Here is a 10001-nt window from a genome sequence, read left to right on the forward strand (position 1 = left end):
GACTGAGGTGAAAGACAGTATGATGAAAACTAGAAAAACAGCAAGGTTTGTGGGGACCAGTGAGCCATGCCATGTGTGGATCTGGAGAGGTGGAGACTGGAGATGAGGCAGCAGAGGAAGGTCTGAGCAACATGTGAAGGGCCTAGAATGCCAAACTAAGAGTCTGGCTTTTTTCCTTTGGGGGAACTTGTAAACTGAAAGTGCTTGATCAGATCTTACTCAGGGTTTGTCTCTGGGTCAAAGGCAAGCAAATAAGGTAAGGGTGGGAGGAGAGGTCTTTCAGGGTTCACTAAGGGGCCACCTGAGCCATCTGTGAATAAAGTCCCGTGGTGCCCCTTGAGAGCGGAGCCAAAAGGCAGAGAGCTCTGGTCCCATAAATTTTCAAAAATTTTATTGAAAATAAATTCATAAACAAGGTAAAAATTCAGAAAGCATAAAAGAATATATCTGTTGAGTGACAAATAAATGCCCACTTCTAGCTCAGAATCCTCCCCAGAGGCAAATGTTACTAACAGTTTTTTGTAAGCCTTCCAGCAATTTTTCATGCCATTCATGAGCATACATCTATGTGTATATCCTTTTAAATAAAACCAAACAAAACGAAACTGTACTGTCTGGCTCTTGTTTTTTTCGCATTACATACCTTAGAGTTTTTTCCATATCAGACATGCAGATCTTTTTCTTTTACCCTCCATAGTTCATAATATGAATGGACTATAATGTATTTAACCTACTGAGTGATATTTAAGTTTGATGATTTGGGCCATCCCGAACCAAGTTGCAATGGAGAACCTGGAATAGGTGCCATTTCCCACATGCGCAAATCAGTAGGATATGTTTCAGCTAGTGGAACTGGTGAATCAAAAGAGTGTGTGCATTTGTAATTTTGACGGGCATGGCTATTGCCCTCCAACAAAGTTGTGCCAGTTCATCGTCCCCAGCATAGCACCATTTCCCAACACTGTCTGGCTTCGTTGATTTTTCACGTGGCTTAGGGAGAAGCCACTCATCTTGGGTCCAGGCACTTTGATTTCTACCCAGGTGCTGCAGTGTGCTGGCTGTACACAGTCTAGGAGACTTCAGTTTGAATTCCAGCTCAGCCATGACCCAATGTGTGACTCAGTCAAGTTATTAGTCTGTCTGAACCTTGGATTTTACATCTGTAAAATGGAAATAATGTCTTCAGTCAAGTCTCATCTTACTTTAAAGTCAGGTCCTAAAGTATAAGGGCAAAATTTATTTTCTTTTTGCCCTAACTTGATGTGATATAACTCCATTCTACTTGGTCAGGTTGTTGTGAGAATTTAAAGAACTAATATTGCCATTGTACCTGGCACATAGTAGGTGCTTGATGATATTAGTGTTATTATTTGGTGAAATTACAAAACCTTTCTGAGGCTCAATTTCTTCAACTATGAACCAGCAGTTAGCAGGGTGCTGCCAGAGAGATTCCAGAGTGCATGAAAATGCTTTGTAACTATGAGGAGGGCCCCAGATATGAGGGATTAAGCTTTATCGGAGCTCCGGCAGCCCTGCTAGGCACTGCCTGCTATAAGCTTCCTTTATTTTTCTCCCTGGTTTTTCAATATTGTATTTGTTCACAGTGAGACCGTCTTCTCCTAGTCATTGCCCGTGAGTGAACAGGAACCCTGAGCACTCAGCCTGCTGGGGAGGTGGGCCAGTGGGAGAGACCCCATCCTGCCTCTAGATTAGGCTTCTAAGGAGTAGGGCCCAGAGGGAGGCAAGGACCTAGGCCACGCAGGCCAATGGTACTGGAGGGCTGGCAGAGAACTGCCTCTTTATGGCAGGAAAGGCCTCAGGAAAGGTCCTGGCCCTCTCTGAACTCTGCTCTCTTCTTCAAATATAAAATGAGGGCTTTGGAGTGTGTGACCTTTCTAAAAGGGTGCCAGGTTTGACATCTAAAGGCTTGAGTGCAAGGCCTAGTTTTAAAATTTATCCAGTATGTAATCAATCACTAGGACTTGGTGTTCTCATCTATAAAATAAGAATACAAATTAAACCATTGAACCCTTATGAATAGAGTCCCTCCTCCCATGGAACTTGCTTTCTAGTGGGGGAGAAACAGATAAGAAACAAATAAATATATGATGTGCGAGGAGGTGATAAAAACTATGAAAGAGAACGAAATAGGGTAAAGAGGAGAGTGCCTGGGATGGTCAGGGAAGGCCTCTGTGTCCAGGTGACATTTGGGCAGAGACCTACAGGAGGCAACTGAGTGAGCTGTCTGGATATCTGAAGAAGAGATTCCAGGCAGAAGGAACAGTAAGTGCAGAAAGCCTGGAGTGGAGATAAGCCTGGTGCATTTGAGGGACAGAGAGGAAGGGTAGGGGAGAGGTAGGAGAGGGAACAGAGGCCAGATCAGAATGGGCCTCCCCTCTGGAACTTATGTGAGTGATGTGAGAAGCCATTGAGAGGTCCTGAGCAGAGGAATGACATGATCCGACTTAGGTTTTGTATTATATATATCTTGGTATTATTATGGTTATCTATTGCTTCTTAACAAGTAACTCCAAAATGTAATCTCTTAAAGCAAGCATAGCTTATTTCTCATAGCTTCTGTGTGGGTCAGGAGATTGGGAACAACTAGGCTGAGCAGCTTTGATCTCTTCTGAGGTCATAGTCAGATACTGACCAGAGCTGCACTCATCAAAGGCTTGACTGTGGCTGGAGGCTTTATTTCCAAGGTGGCTCATTCATGTGGCTGGCAGGTTAAGAGCTATTGCTGGGAGGCCTCAGCTCGTCTCGCGGGATTCCTTGGGGGACCTCACAACATTGTGGCTGGCTTCTCCCAGAGTGAGTGAGTCAAGAGACCAAGACAGAAGATGTGGTGTCTTTTGTGATCTAGCCTCAGGAGTCGTACACCATCACGTCTACCATTTTTATTGGTCACACAGGCCAGCCCTATCTAGGATAAGAGAGAACTACACATGGGCATAAGTACAAGGAAGTGAGGACCACTGTGGGCCATCTTGGAAACTGACTACTACAAGTTGTTTTGTTTTAATTCACATTCTTTTGGTATATAATTCTATGAATTTTAACATGTGTAGATTTGCGTAACCACCACCACAAACAGGATACAGAACAGTTTCATCAAAAAACCCTCCTATTTCCTTTTGTAGTGACACACTCTTCCCACTTTTAACCTGTGCTAACCACCGATTTATTACTATAGTAGTATCTTTTTGAAACTGTCATATATATGGAATTATACAGTATGTCACCCTTTGAAATGGGTTTCTTTCAATCAGAATAATGTCACTGAGACCCACCTAGGCTGTTGCAGGTATCGATAATCCATTCTTCTTTATTGCCAAGTTGTGGTCCACTGTATGAGTATACCATAGTTTGTTTATGGATTTACCTATTGAATGGGGTTATTTCCTATTGGGGGGATTATGAATAGAGCTGCTATAAGCATTCAAGCACTGTGCTCTTTCTGCTACTCTGATGATATATGTGTTAGAGCTTTTGATATTGTGCCACAGGTCCCTTATTCCGTTTTTCATTGTTGTTGTTTTCAGTTTTTCTCTCTCTGTTGTTCAGATTGAGTAATTTCCATTGATCTATCTTCAAGTTCACAGATTCTTTCCTGTGACATCTCCATTTTACTGTTTAGCCCATCCATTCAGATTTTTAATTCAGTTATTATATTTTTCAGTTCTAAAATTTCCATTTGGTATGTGTAGGTCTTCTATATTTCTGAAAAAGCTGAAGAAGCTCAGGGTCTTCATCCTTCCTTGGAGTATTTTTAAAAATAGTGGTAAAACATACAAAATGTAAAATCTGACATTTTAACCAATTTCAAGTATACAGTTCAGTGGCACTAAATACATGCACATTATTGTGCAACCGTCACTACTACCCATTTCCTGAACTTTTTCTTTGTACTAAACTAATAGCTGCTTTAAGGTCTTTTTCAGATCATTCCAATGTCTTGGTGTTGGTGTCTTTTCATCTTTTCCCACCTGAGATTTTCCTACTTCTTTTCCCACCTGAGATTTTCCTACTTCTTTATATTGTGAATAATTTTTCCTGGACATTTTCGAATATTGTGGTATGAGCTCTGGATCTCATTTAAGTCTCATAGAGAAATATTGATATTTTGTCTTAGCAGGCAATTGGCAAAATGGGTTCAGGCTGCAAACTCTACCCGCCTTCTGTGAATTGTGGTTCCCATGTCAATCCTGCTTTGAAACCTTGTGCGATTCAAGTGCCATCTACCCCTGTGAATGTCACCTATGGGCCAGTTTCAGAACTTGAGTGGTAGCCTAGCTCCTGATTCAGTTCTCTAAGTCTGTGGTAAGCTATTTAGGGTAGATCCAATCACGTGCCAATAGAGGGTGAGCCCAGAAGTCTATGAATAACTTGTGGGGTCACTTTCCCAAATTCTTCCCTCGCCGTGATCTCCCTCGGACTTTCCAGTTCCCCAGGGCTTTATTTACTCAACTCTGATGTGCATTTCCCATAACTACATCTGGGGCCAAAGCAATAGGGGTTCATCCTACAGCTCCTCCAGTTAGAGAGGAAGGTTCCCCTTTCTCACAGTTTCAGGCTCCTATAAGCAGCTGCCACCACCTCTGCCGCCATGGGATGGCCTGCACCTAGGACACAAGAGAATGGAGAAAAGAAAAGAAGTGGTGATCTCCTCAGTCTCTCTGAGTGTTAGGAGACCTCTTTCCTCTTTCTGGCACCAGATTAGAGGGTTTCTCCTGACACTCCCTCTGTTCACGTTAATGTCCACTTCTTGGTTTGGGGTTGCACTGAAACCAGCTCAGGGAATACCAGAGGAAAAAAAAAAGTACAAACTCACTGCCAGCTTGGTGGTACCTAGATTACTGGCCTTCCACAGTCTGCCTGCTACTGTTGACTTTTCAGAACCCTCAACTAGCTGCTCCATGCCTTTTGTCCAGGGTCTGGAGCTGCATTCGGCAGTAGAGGTAGGGTGGAAACTGCTTACTCCATCTTAGGAGAATAGGAAGCACTGCCTCAGGTCCCCATCAGTCCCTCTGGGAAGTGGAGTGGACAGTGAACTAACAGGGGCCAGGTTGGAAGCAAGGAAGCCTGTGACTATGATCAGGGAAGCCTCATAGAGGTGACCTCTGGGCTGAATGTAAAAGATAGGTGGTCATTTTCCCAAAGGTGGGTTAGAGACCGAGGATTCAGGGCAGAGGAGTCAGCATAAATGATGTCTTGAAGGAGCATAAGTGCACATTGGGAAATCTGGAGTGATGGGTGCAGGACTAGGGGAGTGTGGAGGGTGAGCACCATTGGAGGGAAGGCCAGGGACAGGCTGGGACCACATGTTAGGAGGTGAGTGGTTGATTTCTGATTTCTATGGGTTGAAGAAAAAGTCCAGGTAATGTTTTCCACTAGTGTGTGAGGAGGGGAAGCCCCCACCCCCAGACCTGCAACAGGATGTGGGGATGCTTGTGGGTGTCTGAGGCCTTGGCAGGGAAAGGTGGCATCTAAGCTAAAAAGCTAATGGCCCAGTTCCTGTGGAGAAAGATTTTACAACTGCTGAAAGAGAATGTCATACTGCTGCAGTCTTTCTTGGGTCTGATGATCTATGAGAGAGGTCAGGGGCATGTCTGCTTCTGTACCAAAGATAATAAATCTAATATGTATTATTTATTATATTCTCATTGCCTGAAACTATGAGAAAGGGGAACTTTCCTCTCTAACTGGAGAAGCTGTAGGATGAACCCCTATTGCTTTGGCCCCAGATGTAGTTATGGGAAATGCACATCAGAATTGAGTAAATAAAGCCCTGGGGAACCGGAAAATTTGAGGGAGATCACAGCAAGGGAAGAATTTGGGAAAGCGACCCCACAAAGTTATTCATATTTTATTGCTGGAATAAATGACCCCCAAACTCAGCAGCTGAAAACAACAAATATTTATTACTTCATGCAGTTTCTGAGAGTCAGGAATCTGGAATCAGCATAGCTGAGAGGTTCAGGCTCAGAGTCTTTCATGAGGTTACAGTTAAGATGTCGGCTATGGCTGCACTCATCTGAAAGCTTGACTGGGTCTGGCGGGCCTGCATCTAAGATGGCTCATTTACATGGCTATTGGCAGGAGGCTTCAGTTATTCCCAATGTGGGCATCTCTACAGGGCAGCTCTTGATATGGCAGCTGTTTTCCCCAGAAGGATCCAAGAGAGACAGCAAGAGACCATGGTGGAAGTGGTGTACCAACATTTTTGCCATATTCTATTGGCCACTGTGATACTGTGATTTATAATATATATATATTTGGTCATTAAGATGACAAAAATATATTTCGAAGGTTTATTTGGTTTCCATCCATAGTTCCTAGCTCACAGCTCCTAAAATCCTTGAAATTTCCTGAGAGATAAGAGCGATGGGAGCATCTTTCGATATAATATTTAGTCTCTTGTCTTCAGTTCCTGAAATCCCTTCAGAGTCATAAAGGTGAAATGGGTGTCTTCGTTTTTGTAACAAACTCCTTTCTACCACAACTGGGTTTATATTAATGATGGTGATTTTTGGAAAGCACTGAAGAATGAGGACTGGCTGCCAGGGGAACCAACTGTGAATAGAGGAGTGAGGCTTTTGGTCCCACCCCCTGATTTCTGGGGAAGTGTGTGTGTGTGTGTGGAGGGGTAGAGGTTGAATTAATCACCAATGGCCAATGAGTTCATCAATCATGTCTATGAATGAAGCCTTCACAACAACCCAAAAGAGGGAGTTTGAGGAACTTGCATGTTGGAGAACCAGAATGGTTCCATGTGCCACTGTGCAGGGCCCCAAACTCCATGAAGACAGAAGTTCCTTTGTTCAGTACCTCACTCTCTGCATCTCTTCATCTGGCTGTTGATTCATATCCTTTAACATCCTTTGTAATAAATCGGTAATCTAGTGAGTAAATGTTTTTTTTCTGAGTTCTGTGAGCTATTCTAGCAAATTAATCAAACACAAGGAGAGGGTTGTTGGAACCTCCCATTTGTAGTGTCTGAATTGGAGGGCAGTCTTATGGGACAGAACCCTTTACCTGTGGAATTGCTTCTATCTCTGGGTAGACAGTGTCAGAATTGAGTTGAATTCTCAGACACCTGTTGGTGATTGAGAATTGCTTCTTGGTATAAGGAAGCCTCTACGCACACACCTTGGAACTGGGTCCAGGAACTCTTCCCCATCATTGCTGATGCAGTGCAAGAGGGGACTCTACAGGATTTGAATACAGTGGGAGGTCATTGAGGACCATCTTGGAAGCTTGCCACCACAGCATGTGAATGGATTACCCACTGAAGTTATTTTATACATTTAAAGAGATCACTGAGCTATATTATGAATAGAAAAAAGCAAGTTGCCTTTTTATATAATCTTAAATAAAAAAAAGAAACACAAAACCTATATATTTCTATTACACATACATGTGTAAATGTATAGAAGAAGATCTGGAAGGATACACTTCAAACTGTTAGTAGTGTTACCTCTGGGGAGGGAGGCGAAGTGAAATGTTGTGAAAGGGAACTTACCACTTTTGCACTTCATTTTTCTTTATGGTTTGAATCATTGTGTTACTGTTCTAAACCACCCAAAACTTAGTGGCGTAAACCCATAATCCTTTTATTCTGTTCACAGATTCTATGAGTCAGAAATTTGGACAGGACACGATAGAACTGATTTGTCTCTGCTCCAGGATGTCTGGGGCCTAAGCTGGGAGACTAAAACAGCTGGGGTGACTACAGTTGTGGTGCCTGGGCCCAGATGACTGGAATGTTGGCCTCAGGTAGGACCATTGACTGGAATACCTACAAATGGCCTCTCAGTGTGGCTTGGGCTTCCTCATAGCATGGAAGTTATGTTCCAAAAAGAGGTGTCCCAGGAGGAAAGGAAGCATCTGGAAAGAGGATATTCCAAGAGAACCTAAGCACATGATCATGGCTGCTGCCTCTGAGACTCTTAGGTCCTTTATCTCTTGAAACTGAGCATCTCAGGGAAACTGAGATAACATGGCTATTACAACTTGTAATTTGTTGTTGTTGTTTCTTTTCTGTACCTGGAACCAAGCCCTTTTTATAAATATTTATGTATGGATTTATTTATTCCTCAAGCCTGTTCTAAAAAGGATTTGAAGAAGCTTATAAGAATTCATACAGCATAATCATATGATTAAAATACATGTAAATAGATCAAGAAACCAAGGTGAAGGGAAGGAAAGATCGAAACAGTAAATTGAGACCAGAGAAGTTAGTTCTTAACAATACATGCTGCAAAGTCTTAAGTAAATATTTGGCACTGCAGGGTTGGGAGGGATTATATGTTATTTGATCCAGTTCCCCAGCTGGCTCTTGAAATCCTTTTCCAACACCCTACCAGGTAGCCAGCTAGCCTCAGTTTGCACAAGTCCAGTAATGGGGAGCTTACTACATTGCAAGGTAATTATAACTATTAGAAAGTGTGGACCCAGGAATCACAAACTCAAATGCTTCCAAGAGCCAGGTAGGCAATGAAAATGAATGAACCAGGTTGGTGTGGGGCTGGGAAGCATATTGCAAAGTGGAACTCACCCATCCAGTTTAACAGGGCAACTGCTACTCCCTCCTGTTGTTGTTGCCATATGAGAACACAGGCCCAGTGTGGCCACACCTTTGGATATTTCAAGAGAAGCTGGAAATCCCAGTTTATGTGGGAAATCTCCCGGTTTTTAAAATGTTGGCAATTAATTCTCTATTTTATAAAACACTGAGCAGGCCAAATAAAACACAACTGTTTGTAGATGCTGCTCATGGTCTACCAGTGCATGGGTAGGGACAGGGATAACCAAGATTTATGGTTTGCCAGTCACTGGTCTGCTGAATATGCATCCACAGGTTTCATCTCCAATCGAACTTGTGTGTTTGTGTTTCCTCTCCAAGAGTCTTGGAGCCTCCAGTGAGGAGGGGAAGAGGATATTTTTTCGTCTTACTGCCTGAAAGATGCACCCAATATTTGCAGAGGACTTGAGAGAGATCAAAGGACAGCTGGGGCTACCTGGCTGTAGGCAGAGGTGAGAGTGTGGGCTCTGGGTTCACATGGTAATGACGTAACCTTGGCCAGTTTCCCCATCTGTTGCGTGGGAATGATGATGGTACCTTTTTAATTGGTGATTGTAAGGATTGTGTTTTGACTCATTATAGGTACTCCATAATGTCCTTTCTGGGACTTTCAGCTCTTCTGTTGAAGAGGAATTTGCACTCAAAAGTTTAATCAGCTCTTTGTTCTGCTTCTGTACATATGCTTGCTGCACAGGTGTTACTCGAAATGAACTAAAGACTTATCTTCCCTTTTGCTTGTTCTGTCTAAGCAACAAATGTTAACTATCTGTACCCCCTAGCAACTCCTGAGCTTTGTAACTCTTTGTAACTGCCTGCAACCCATGGCAACTCATGCGCTTTGTAACCATCTGAGGAAAAATTAACCAATAGGCCCATACCAAATAAGCTCTGTATAAGCAAAGTTGCAACTGAGCTCCGGGCCCAGATCTTCGTCTTGATTTCTGGCAGGTTGATTTTTACAACATTTCTGCAACACTGTGGCCTTCCTCTTGGTTTCCTTACCCTAGGCCACCACTTTATACCTGTGGATTATGTCTCCCCGCCACCACCCATGTACTCTTTTTCATTTCATCCCCTGATCCCATTTTCCTACTGGTCAAGAATATGCCTTTGAAATTCTTTACTTCTTATGCTCCTTGAAAAAAGCCAAAAGGACCAAAGATAACACATAGCTGATAAATGGCAAAGTTGGATCTCAAATCCAGGTCTGACTGACTCTCAAGTTCATGAACTTTGAAACCACACTGTGCTCCTAGGGCCAAATACTCACTGGTCGTGAGAAAGCAAGTGTCTTGCCCACCACCCACAGCCATCAGTGGCAGAACTGAAATCCAGACCCATATCTGTCTGGCTCCTTTACCTGGCACTCCCCAACTCCCATATAGAATCTTTAGTTTTCCCACAGGGCTCTTTC

This window comes from Pteropus alecto, unplaced genomic scaffold (assembly GCF_000325575.1).
Source record: "Pteropus alecto unplaced genomic scaffold, ASM32557v1 scaffold45, whole genome shotgun sequence".
Lineage (NCBI taxonomy): Eukaryota > Metazoa > Chordata > Mammalia > Chiroptera > Pteropodidae > Pteropus > Pteropus alecto.